The sequence below is a fragment of the Melospiza georgiana genome, chromosome 18 (assembly GCF_028018845.1).
Source record: "Melospiza georgiana isolate bMelGeo1 chromosome 18, bMelGeo1.pri, whole genome shotgun sequence".
NCBI classification, from domain to species: domain Eukaryota; kingdom Metazoa; phylum Chordata; class Aves; order Passeriformes; family Passerellidae; genus Melospiza; species Melospiza georgiana.
Window position 1 is genome coordinate 4,918,039 of NC_080447.1, and position 13,015 is coordinate 4,931,053.

A 13,015-nucleotide genomic window follows, 5' to 3' on the forward strand; every position below is an offset into this window, starting at 1 on the left:
GAGGAATATTGAGGGACCAGTTCTCCCCATCAAACCAGACATGAGCAATGCCAATACCCTCAAATCCCTTCTGCCTCCTTGCCCTTGGCTAAGGACAAGCCAAGCTCCAGGCCTGGCACGCACACTCTACACAGGAACAATTCCTATTCCGGGAAATTTGTGGGAACTGAGCTGCTCTTTTAAGCTTCATTTTGCTACTGAGATCCGAAGTTTCATCCCCAGACCCCAAAAGTGGGGGACAACCTGTCCTGTGAGCCATCCACAGCCATGGGCAGGGACCCCAGCCAGGCTCTGCCTTGGTTATGCCAGCATAAATCCACACTCCACGGGCTTGTTCCAGATTTATGCAGGCACAACTGAATTGAGCAGGTTAATAAATAGCTCCTCCATTAATAAATGGAGAGCTACTTAAGATCATGAACTTCACGATGATGACAAGGTCATGCCCACCACTTCTGCCCTCATAACTTCTCCAGCATTAGTGCCACTCGCAGCTCAGCTCCCCTGAGCAGCCACAGGCAGGGAGGAAAGATGTCTAAATGTGGGAGCAATTCCCCAAAAAAAAAAAAAATGGGGATGGATTCCCTTCAGGAAGCAGAGCTGAATGCCAGCACGCCCCATAGCTGGGGGGCCCCTGGGGTCTCACTTCCCCCCGTGGCTTTCTCTCCCCCTCTCTTCATGGCTCCAGCTCTTGAAATTATGTCACTCTCTTCTTTAACCATCTGGCTCCTGCAAACAAATATAAGTCCTCCTACACAGACCCGCTGGTGCCAGGCCTGATCCTTCCCTGGCTGCCACCAGCACCTCCCTGCTGCCTTGGGAGAGGCTGATCCTCCTGGAGCAGCATTCCCTGTGAGCTCCTGGGGAGGCCACAGCACTGGCAAAGCAGCTCCTGGCCCCAAAGTCCCCCTCTGCTCCTCCCTGGTGGGTGGGCTCTGCCCTGAGCACCCTGAGAGAGGCAGCGGGACCTGGCAGGGCTGGTGTCACTCTGCACCCCAAAATTGTCCCCTGTACCCACCGGCAGGGGCACACAACAGGGCTGGAAGGTGCCAGGTGCCACCCACCCTGTCACGGTGGGATGTAGGAGCCTGTTCCAGTCGTCCTGGTTCCTTCCCCAGGTGTGTCAATCACCTCTCCTTTCCCCCACCCTGACCCCTGCTGAGTGCTGTCTGTCAGTCCTGGCATTCCAGAAAGGGCATGGTGTGATTGGTAGAGTTCAAAAGATGCCTCTCGGCCCTGGGGGCATTGGGCCATCCAGGTGTCACTTGTCCCCTGAGACTGCCCTCTTCTTACCTGCTTGGTGGCTCCCTGTGCCCCTTCCCTGCCCCTCTCCCCGGGTTCAAAGGAACAGCAACCACGGGTTCAGGGAGTTCTGTTGGAGCTGCTGCTGCATTCAGAGGCCTGTGGGCCCAAACCCTCCATCAGAACTGACTCCTTTCCTTCATCCTCACCTTAAAGCTTCTCCACCAGAGGTAAACCTGAGCTCCTGCATGCCTGGATTGTCCCAAGTGCCCAGCTGCAGCACCCAGCCAGCCAAAGGTGTCTCTGAGGTGAAAACACCACCTTGGTCAAGCAGCAAGGGTCAGATGAGCCCAGACAGGTTCTATCTGGCTATACCACCCCATCGTGGGCAGAGCCTGGCAGGCACTGACCCTCTGCAGGTGCTGGTCCTGCCCTGGAAACAACTCCCATGGTGTTCACCCACACTGAGGTCCTGGCCCTCCCAGGCCCTGCCAGTGTCACTGTCACCACCAGCACACCCACAGGGCTCTGCCACATCCTCCAGCAGCAGCTGCTGTGGAAGGGGCTCCTGCAGAACCAGGGAATTCCAAAAGAAATCCCAAAATTTTCTTGTTCTCCAAGTCTGGACAATTCTTCTCAACACCTCTGCGGGGAAAAAAAAAAAAAAAAAAAAGAGTGTGTTTGGGTCAATAAAAGCAGTCATGAATAATGGCCATAAAATATTTCATTCTGACTTTGATTTTGAGAAACTATTAAGGAACAAGATGGATTTGAAAATGAAAGCCCAGCAGCCCCCTTGCAATGAGGCCCCAGATAATGCTTTAACCTTATTAAAAGGTGGGGGAGGTGTTGTTTCAAAGCAAAAAACTTATTAACATAGAAATGTTCCTGCAAAAATAGTTTCAGATTGATACATTTCTGACAGGTAAAAATTGAACTGCAAAGCTGTCAACCTGCTGTGCTTGGACACAACACCTTAGCTGGGGTTTGGAGGGATACAGGTAATGGGGTTTCCTCATATTCAGATTGTGTCTCGTGTTCAGAGCTGAGTGAATGAAATATTCTCTAAAAATAAATAATTATTGACCATAGGTGAAATAAAAGTTCTTGTAAGCCACGTCTGAGGTGAGCAGAGCAACTGCTGGTGCAGAATGCAACTATTTCTTTCTGAATGCTATTTTCATATTTTCTTTCGGCTCATCAAACAAATTTTAAAAACCAGGGAGCAATCTGGGTCAAAAGGGACCTTAAATCTCATCTTGTCGTGGGCAGGGACTCCTTCCACTACACCAGGCTGTTGCAAACACCCTGGGGATGGGGATGCACAGCTTCCCTGGACACCCCAGCCTGCCCTCACACCTGGGGGGTGCCAGGGGTGGCTGTTGGGACCCCTGACTCGTCATCCTCACCTCTGCTCTGCCAGTGATGGGAAACTTCTCCCAGCCCTGGCTCATCCCCGGCGTGGCTGCCCGGTCCTTCCCCTTGTCTATTGGTGTCTTTTGATTACAAGTCTGCTTTGAAGAGACACTAATTGCAGCCTGCACACAATGCTGGTAATTATGCCTATTACATTTTGATTCATTTCCATATGTCAACACTACTACAAGGGGGGATTTTGGGGAGGGGGGGCAGAGCACCGTTTTTATAATCGTTATTGTCTGCAAAAAAAAAAAAAAAAACCTGCCCAGAGCGTGAGTGAAGTGTTCTTTGTGGAAATTGAAAATAAGATTATAAATAAAAGTCTTCCTCTGACATCCAGAAAATGGACACTTTAGAATAAATTGCCACTGTTGATCAGGAAGATTGCCACCTCCCTTTTACATTAATGAGGCAAAGACTCTTCAAGGCCCTAATAGCAATATGTTGGAGGATGTCATTTCAATAGCTTCTTTCTTAATAAAGCTTGACCCTAATATTCCCTTTGCTGTCACAGGCTTTGTCCTGCCAGACACTGCCGTGATTTTTAGCTGCTAATCAAGAGGAAGAAATGGGGGGGGAGTGAGAGCAAGTGGTGCAAAGAGCTGAAAAAGCCCCAGCAAAGGGGTTCTCCTGTCCCCAGCCATGGTGGGACCCTGGGTAGTGGCTGATGGGGGGACACAGTGCTGGCAGGTCACAGTGATAGCCCAGAATATCTCCAGGAACAGCTTTTCCACACGGTGATGCTCCCAAAGGCCCAAATGTGAGTAGTCTGAGGAGTGGTTGAGGGATCTGGGGGGGAAAAGGAGGCTCAGAGGGGACCTTGTGGCTCTGCACAGCTCCCTGACAGGAGGGGACGGGGAACAGGGACAGGAGAGAGGGAACTGCACCAAACTGTGCCAGGGGAGGCTCAGGCTGGACACCAGGAGGAACTTCCTCATGGAAAGGGTGCTCAGGGACTGGAAGGAACTGTCCAGGCAGGTTTGGAGTCCCCATCCCTGGAGGTGTCCAAGGAATTCCTGGACGTGGCACTCAGTGCTCTGGGCTGGTGACAAGGTTGGACTCGATGCTTTTGGAAGGGTTTTCCAACCTGAATGACTCTGGAATTCTGTTAAAATGTTGCCATGGAGGGTTCAACTCTGGGTGCCCACTGAGGGCACTGCAGGGACATTGACTCACCCCCACTTGCTCTGCCTCTACGTCTCACCCCCCTCCATGTCCTGCAACCAGCTGATTCCACGACTTGCAGAACCGTGGGCAGGCCTTACTGAGCAACCCATAAATACGAGTTAAAAGGGCACAGTGGTTGCTTCTGTAAAAATTCTGCTTGAAAAAGCGGGTTCCTGGTGTTTCCTGGCGGATCCCCTGCCTGTCACACGTTGCATCAGTCGTGTCATGGTGTGTTTGGGAGCTCAGAGTAACGTGATGTGACTGTGGCAGCAGGCAGGAGCTCACAAAGGGATTCGCTCTGCCAGGCACCCAGCCCCTTCTTTTTGATAATCACGGTTTGAAGATAAAAACAGTTGAGTTTTGTGCTGAGCACTGTGGCAGGAGGGAGATTTTGGAGTTGTTATCAGAGAAACAGAGAATAGCAGGCTGGAGTGGGTTGGAAGAAACCTTAAAGCCCATCCAGTTCCACCCCTTGCCATGGGCAGGGACACTTCCCACTATCCCAGGCTGCTCCAAACCCCTTCCAACCTGGCCTTGGACACTTCCAGGGATGAGGCAGTTACAGTTTTTCTGTGCCAGGGCCTCACTGGAGTTATGAGGACAGTGGCAGAGCTCATGAGAAACCCCCCATGTGCATGTTCCAAACCCCAGCACTGCCCCCTGTGCTCAGCCCCAGCAGCTCTGCTCAGCAGTGTGAGAGAGGAAAAGGAGAAGAATGCAAAAAATGCAGCAGCCAGGGCGCGTTAAACCCCCCAGAGCTGCCTCCAAAATAATCCAGCCGGTTTTGAAGGCTCTGCAGGAAGAACCCTGCCCTGACAGCAGTGCCCAAGGCACAGGGACAGGGACAAGGACAAGGACAAGGACACATCTGCTGGGCTAAGCCTGCATCCTGCCCCACCTCCAGCATGGAATGGGGTAAGCAGGAGCATGGCCATGGGGGACTCCTGAGAATGGGGAGAATTGGAGGGAAAAGCAAAGCTGATTGTTATTAATCCGTGTTGGATGCTTTGGGACCTGCCCTCCTCTCTGATGGAGCTGCCCCAGGGACACTCACAATGTGACAGGGACACTGGGCACTGCTCACTGCAGTCCAGCCAGTCCTTGGGGCTGCCGGACACCACTGCCCAGCAGGAAAGGACATTTCCCATCCCCAGTGCTCTGAAGGAAACCTTTGGAACACTCCACAAACTAAACTGCTGCCCGGGCTTCCGTGTGTGGAGCAGGTCATCGTCTCTCAGGATTTCGAGAAGCTCCTGTTTTGAGGAAGTGAAATTTTAAACCTCAAAATGGCAGAAAAGCCCCATTTTCCCTGGAAATAATGGCAACAAAATTTTTTTTTTCCTGGATTTGTACCAAGCTGGGTTATATAAAAATGAGATAACTTGAAAACATAGGGGGATGTGAAGTGTTTGCTTTTTTCAGGTTCCTGCTCCGAGCCTCTGCACACCCCCAGCCCCACCGGGTTGGGATGGGAGCTCGGGTGATTGCTGCTGGCAGGGAAACAGAAGGAAGTGTCCCAATTATAATTAGCCAAGAGTTTGTTCTCAAAGCACGACCATGTGAGCTCCCTGCACCCCCTTCACCCACCCAGCGCTGCCCAAACCTTTCCTGTGCCTATTCCCCAAAGCAGCTGCTCCAGGAGGGACCTGGTGGAGCTGCGAGGGTTTTGGGGAGAGCAGGAGAGCGATGATGTATTCCATTTTTAATTGGGGCTCGAGAGCTGCCCACACAGGGATATAACCTGGATGTAACGCGCAGACTGGTGAAAAAGTTTCCGAGAAGGAAACATTATGACTTTCTGCCGCAGCTCACACTAAACACTCCCTCGGTGAAGAGCCCATGATTGGAAGATTCCTTATTTATTCTGATAAGTTATCATCAGTGTCACCGAGCCGAACATTTAGGTAGAACAGCTCCCTGCCCACACACTGTGTTTGCTGCTTTAAAAATATTGCAAATAGCTCCGTGGCTTTAAATAAATAAATAGCTAATGAGTCACACCAATCGGAATTGAATGTCAAGCCGGAGGAAGCGCCTGCCTGGTGCCTACCCAGAAAGTTTGTTAATGTTTGTTAACCCCGTCGGTGCCGGAGACAGGCTCAGGGCAATCCCAGCCTGCGCATCGGGAGCCACCGGAGGGGAAGGGGTGAGGAAAAGCTCGCTGGAGAACACCTGGAAGGATAAATATTGTTTGTCTGCTCTCCCTGCAGGGGATGGGGTGCCAGGGAGCCGTCCTCCAGGGATGGAAGGCACCGGGCTTTTCCTGGAACCAGGAACAGAGCCCTCTTTCTGCTCCTCCTGGAAAAGGAGGGACGCGGTGCCCAGGGCAGGGCGCAGATGGCATCGCTGGGGGTGTTTGTGCAGCTGCTCTTGCTCATCCCCTGGGCTGGGCAATGCGATGGGGACAAGGTGAAGGGGCAGGGCCGCCCCCAAGGCAGCCTGTCACCCCCCTCATTGTGCCCCTGGCACGGCCTGAGCACGCCAGGGGTGTTCTGTGAGTTCTGGTGGCCCCAGCAGAGCTCTGCTTGAGGCTGCAGTGCCAATTCCAGAGAAACCCTCGGAGCCCACCCGCACGCCCAGGAGTGATTCACCAGAAATGTGAAAGAAACTCAGCTGCTGTTGGTGTGCCAGGGAGTGAGTGGGCGCTGGGAGGTGGCACCATCCCCGCTCCTTCATTCATCTCTTGCTGGTGGAGCTGCAGAACTGCAGCTGAGCAGCACCGAGACCCATGAGCCACCTTCCCCTGCCAGGAGCACAGGGATTCCCCTCCCCGAGAAATCCTGCCCACCTAAGGACAAAAACCTTTGCACCATTCCTGGGATTTCCCCCAAGAAATCCTGCCCACCTAAGGACAAAAACCTTTGCACCATTCTTGGGATTTCCCCCGAGAAATCCTGCCCACCTAAGGACAAAAACCTTTGCACCATTCCTGGGATTTCCCCCGAGAAATCCTGCCCACCGAAGAACAAAAACCTTTGCACCATTCCTGGGATTTCCACCAAGAAATCCTGCCCACCTAAGGACAAAAACATTTGCACCAGTGGTCACTTGGAAACCTGGGCTGAGGGGTCACTGGAGTCATTTCCAAGCCTCAGTGGACAGATGAGGGTTCCTGATGATGAGGTCCAACCAGGAGTTGAAGCTTTTCAAAGGGAAGTCACTTTGATATTGGAAAAAATTCCTTTACTGAAAGAGTGGTCAAGCATTGGAGCAGCTGCCCAGGGAAGAGATGGAGTTACCATCCCTGGAAGTGTTCAAAAAATGAGTGTACAGGCACTTTGGGATATGGTTTAGTAGGCATGGGGATACTCAGTTAAAGGTTGGGTTGGATGCTCTTGGAAGTGTTTTCCAGCCTTAAATGATTCCATGATTCTGTGAACCTAATTGTCAAAAATCCCGCCCTTTTCCGTCAAAATAGTTTTAAGGGGAGCTGTTCAGTGAGTGGCATTTTCTGGCAGGTGGCAGGGCACTCCCATGGCACGGGGGGCCCAGGCCTGGCAGGCAGACCCAGGGCACAGAGCTGGCCCTGGCACTGCTGGTAGAGCCCCTCCAGCCTGGGGCTTCAGTGGGGGAGGCAAGGAAGGAATGGAAAAATCATCACACACATTGCACAGATGGAAAGAGTTTACAGCCCTCCTCACTTCCTCATCCTCGTGGTGTAAATTATACGGACAGATGTACAATCTGGGAAGTTGTCCAGATTTTCTTTTTTTTTTTTTTTCCTTTTTTTTTCTTTTTTTTTTTTAATTACTTTTTTTAAGAAGAGGGATGCTAAAACAACACGAGCTGTGCCATGTCTGGTCCTTGGCTCTTGCTGCTAGCTATGGGAGAGGAGAAACCAGCTCCCCTGGCAAGTGGCCAATGATCCAGAGAAGTGTGTAGTCCAGCAGGCAAGGGGGGCACAGAAAGGTGCCCTGGGAGGGGATCAAGAGATGGAAACCCCCTGATTCCAGCAGGACCAAGCCCTGCAGGGTCCCTGCCATGGTTCCAGGCTGGGTGGCTGCTTCCCTGCGCTTGGATATAAGCAGCTCCTTGGATATTTACTCAGTTGCCAGGAATGAGAGGGAGGAGGTGGATGACAACATGTTTCCAGTGCTTTGCTTTGTGCAGAGATCCTCAAGGCAGCATGTGTGTGTCTGTGGAGGGCTCCGTGTGCTTCTCAGTGCTGCTTCCAAACAAGGATCAAGTCAATTTTCCAAAGCATATTCTCCCCCGTCAAACGCTGCTCTCGCTTTGGAGACTGTCCATGGCTCTGACACTCCTGTGGGTTTTCTACCCACATCCCTGTGCCAAAGATACCTTGGCATGAGTGGCAGGTTGTGCTTGGCTCCTGCTGGAGGGGAGCAGAGCCCATCTCAGAGCCCCTGGGGCTGGGCTGGTCCCCAGGGCCCAGCTGGCAGCTGCCCTTGGCTTGGCTGGGGGGACAAGGCTGGAATTGCAGCACCCCCGACCCCACAAACATCCCTGGCTGTGGCATGGCCACACTCCCACAGCCTGCCTGGGACACAGGCTGCTGCCTTCTGAGTTCTTCCAGGGTCCCACTGCAGGCCTGGTCCCTTTCCAGACACATTTTTAAGATAAATAACTAATTAATAATGAAGAATAAACCCCAGTAATTGTGATGAGGAATGCACCCTGAGGCACACTTTGGTCCAACAGCCACCTTGGGGCCGTGCAGCTGGCAGGGAAAGGTTGGAGTGAGCAGCTCCTCAGTGCCCAGCTGCCAACTCTCGGGCTGCTGTTGATAATTGCTGCCCCGAGATGTGCAGGATGTCTCTGTTTCAGCCCGTGCAACTGAAGAACGAGTCTGGACTCTTCCCTTTTTGGTCTTGATGTTGTTTATTAATTCTTATCTATAAAATTTTCTTTCTGCTCAGCAGGGCAGCCACAGGCACTCTGTGTTGTCCTTTTATACTACAAACTACCTACAACACATTTACACTGGATTCCCAATGCCTACCACCTGTGTTAGACAGTGCGCTTCTACTCTAAACCAACCCCAAAGTGCCAACATCACTGCAGAAAATGGAGAAGAAGAAGAAGGAGAAGAAGAAGAAGAAGAAGAAGAAGAAGAAGAAGAAGAAGAAGAAGAAGAAGAAGAAGAAGAAAGGCCAAACACGCCCAGGTTCCTCCATCTTGTCCCCATAACCCCCATACTACATTTTCACCCGGTGATCATTTTGTTATTACACCATTCAAACCTGTGGGACTTTCTTGTCCTCATACAAAGTTGGCAACTTGCTCCAAGGGCCAAAATCAAATCCCCAGGTGTTCTGGGCAGCGTGCCAGGGTCTCTAAGCCCCTGGCAGGGTCCTCAGCAACTCTGGACACCCGGAGGGATGCACTGAGTTCCGACACCAACCACGGTGCCACCAGCACTGTCCCCAGGCTGTGACACCCTGCAGGGCTCTGTGCCTGGCTCTGCAGCTCCAGCAGTGCCCTGTGCTGTGCTCTGCGCAGCCCTGGAGGTGGCACAGAGGGAGAGACAAAGGGGGAGTGACAACCAGGGAGTTCCACATCCCTGCCAGGAGCCACCCTGGTTTGGGAATGAGTCACCGTGCACAGCCCTGCCGGTAATTAAAGGGCTGGGCGAGTGGAGAGAATAAAAGCTTATTTACGCCTGGCTGCAGCAGGGCTGCTCACAGGAATTCCCAAACGCAGCCCTGCTCTGCTTTGTTCTTCTCGGGGATGGATTTTTGTTCTAAACCTCCGGAGAAGCAGCGAGAGCGCGTGTTGGTCTCCTGTGACCGGCTGCAGGGCCATGGAAAACATTTCCACCCTCTGGCCACAGCCTTGCCCCCGGGACCTTTCCCAAAACCTGCGTTCTGAGCTGCACCAGTTGCCAGCACCATAGAAAACAAGTTGCTCCAAAGCAGGGAATAAAATCAGAGGCATCTGTGTGCTTTACACTCTAAACAGGCACTGCCCTGCCACCTCAAACTCCGTACCAAATCACAAGCAACAGAGCAGAAAACCAAATTATTTTCAGCTGTTACACTGCTTAATTTAATATTTCCAATGAGCTCCTTTTCCTTCTCTTCAAGAATGAAATGCATATTTGTGCTGTGTCACAAAACATTAGATTTTGTCAAGGCAATTCATTTTTCAGTGGTAATTTGTAAGTGCACACCACACCACACACGGGCTGGGGGAATTTTATGGCAAGGAAAATAAGGAGCACTCAAAGTAATGATGAGAGCATGGAAAAAAAAAAAAAAAGAAAGAAAAAAAAAAAGAAAAAAGTGAGAAGAGGTGACAATAACAGAGAGAGCATTCACGTCTCCCAGGCTGGGGAAGCAGAGGATGCCCAGGGAGCGGGGATGGGAGAGGCAAACCCCGGCGGCGGCGCTCGGAGCGCGTGTTTGCAGAGCGCTCCACGGAATCTCAAACACAGAATTTAATGGGGCAGAAAACGGGCTAAATAACCTCATCAGCTTAATAATAAAGCAAATAAAAACCAGCCTGCTTTTTTGGCTTGTTACAGCATGAGGGACTGTGGGAGACAAGGGGGTTCTGTGGCGGCGCAGGGAGTGCGAGGATGGAGGATTGGCCCCTCTAGGGTGTCAGGGGGTGCCAGGCTCTGCTTGGCTGCCCCCGACTCAGTTGGATGGTGAGGATGCATCAGCCAGCCAGCCAGGGACACCCCAGGACAAGGAGGGACGGGGAGCTGTCTGTCATCCACCTGGGATCTGTTGAAAGACGTGGCTGCCACAGCTCCAGACAGGCAGGGCAGTGCCAGGTGGAGGTGCCAGGGTTCCAACAGCAGCTCATGAGCTCTGCCTTGGCCTCCAGCAGATCTGGATTCAACTCTCCTCTGCCCCAGGCAGCCCCACAGTGCCGCAGCTCCTGCTCCCAGACCAGGGGTGCTCCCCACAGAGTGCCTGGAGCAGAAACACCTGGGGATTGTCACTGGTGACACAGCACATCTTCTGTGTTCTCCCCACAGGGTGTCCCAGCAGGACCCTCCCTCTGCCCCAGCCCCAGGTTCCAGCTGTTTCCCCTCGCACAGTCCCATCTCCTGCAGCAGGACCCTCCCTCCCTCGCTCCATGGGGCTCCACACCTCCCACATGTCCCAGGTGAGGTCCTGGAGGCCAAACACCCCTCAAGACAGGGCTTGTCCAGTTCCTGGGAGGAAGGGCATGATGAGGGAGGGTGATGCTGTAATTAAACTTCTGATTTAAAGATGAATTCTGTCACAACAGGGGCCAAAGGAGACCTGATGGGGTGTTTGCTGTGCTGCACTCACAGGCAGCCAATGCATTAAACTGGCTTCAGGGAATTCCACAGGCCAGATGCAGCAGCAGGAAGGAATCCCTCCCCAGAGCACACCTGGACTCCAGGCTTGTCCTGCTGCTCCACCTTTCCAGAAGCATCACGGCCACAGCAGGGACAGGCTGCAGGTGCTGCTGCTGCTCCTGGGGGTGCTGACGGTGCCAGGATGCTCTGCCAGCATCCAACTGACACTTCGGTGTCAGGAGGGATTTTTTTCCCAAATCCAGCTCCCTGGCACCATTCTGGAGGCTGTGTTCCCATCTCCAAGCTGAGCTTGCCAGAGCCCTGGGCTACTCTGCGGAGCTGGGCTGGCAGAGCCATACCCTGAGTGCCAGCACCAGCATCCACCCTGGCACTGCCTTCCTTCACCACCTCTATTTTGTATTTGCAACTAGTCTCAAGTTAATAGCAGGTATCCAGCCTGTCAGAGCCTGACATGTTGTGACATCCCATAATGTGACAAGTCCTGAGTGATGCCACTAAACGGGATCTCAGTGCAGCAGTGCCAGACAGGCAGAGGGATCGTGCAGGTTGGTACAGGGGCCCCCACCTCAGACAAAGAAATAAACACCCGTTCAATGCCCCCTGCCTTTGGGGGCTTCACTCGCTCTTCTTGCCACCACCAAAGGTCATCCACAGGGGTTATCAAAAGTTTGGGAAGCCCCTGGAGCCTGGTAGAGCTGGAGCTGCAGGAAACAGCTGCCCATGGCTCTGTGTCCCTCCTCCTCTTCCTCAGAGATCGCAGGACTGGAAAAGGAAAGAGGTTTCAATATTTTTTAGCTCCCCTGGCCCATTTTAGCTGTCACAGTGCAGGCAGCACCTCAGCCCCAGCATCAGCAGCAGCAGAGCCTGTTTGTGTCCCTGAAGCTCCATGAGAAAGGAAGGGAATAAGATTTATAGCAGATTTTAAGGTTAATCAGGAAAATCTTGCAGGCAACTGAGTGTATAAGCTGCTATTGCAATAGAATGATTTATAATGCTGAGGAGTGATTGGGAACAGCGTGGAGAGCCACAGGAGGAGAGTCCCCATTCAGCAATGCCAAACCCACTCCTACAGTTTGGTGGGGACTGCCATGGCCACAGCACAGACACAATGTCCCCTGTGCCACCGTCCCAGTCCAGCATGGAGTGATCACCCCTGGCAGCATCTTGAGCCACAGGAGGGGGACCCAGCCTGGCTGCGGGGAGGTGTGACCAGGAAACCCCTGGAAAAATTCTGGAAAACCTCATTCCTGCACAGCACAGAACCACGCCTCTTATCCCAGACTGAAATTTTGGTAGTAGTGGGGAAAACAAAGTAGGGTTAAACCAGGTTCAACCTTTATTCCTGTAGCAATTTTTAAATTATTGGCTGTGAGATTTTAAAAGTCTCAAATTATTTGTTTCACCCCAAACAATGGTGTCGCAGACATCTTTTTATGAAAATTCCTTTCCTTAGGATTTTTCCTCCTGAGAAGCCGGGAGGCCTCAGGAACAAAATTTAAACATTGATTATCTGCTGCTGTGGAATGCAACAGGTGCATCTGTGATTGGTCTCATGTGGTTGTTTCTAATTAATGGCCAATCACAGTCAGCAGGCTCAGACAGAGAGCTGAGACACAAACCTTTGTTATCATTCATTCCATTCTATTCTTAGCTAGCCCTCTGATGAAACCTTTTCTTCCGTTCTTTTAGTATAGTTTTAATGTAATATATAGCATAAAATAATAAATCAAGCCTTCTGAAACACGGAGTCAGATCCTCATCCCTTCCCTCAACATAAGACCCCTGCAAACACCATCACACAATGGTTCTACCAAATCACACACAGCAGAGTTTTCTTGCCTCCCTGAGATTTTCCCTGAAAAACCCTCCAGCTTTAGTTCCAGTTCAAAAGCAAGCTGAGCGCCCAAATCTCCATATCCCTGAGCAAAT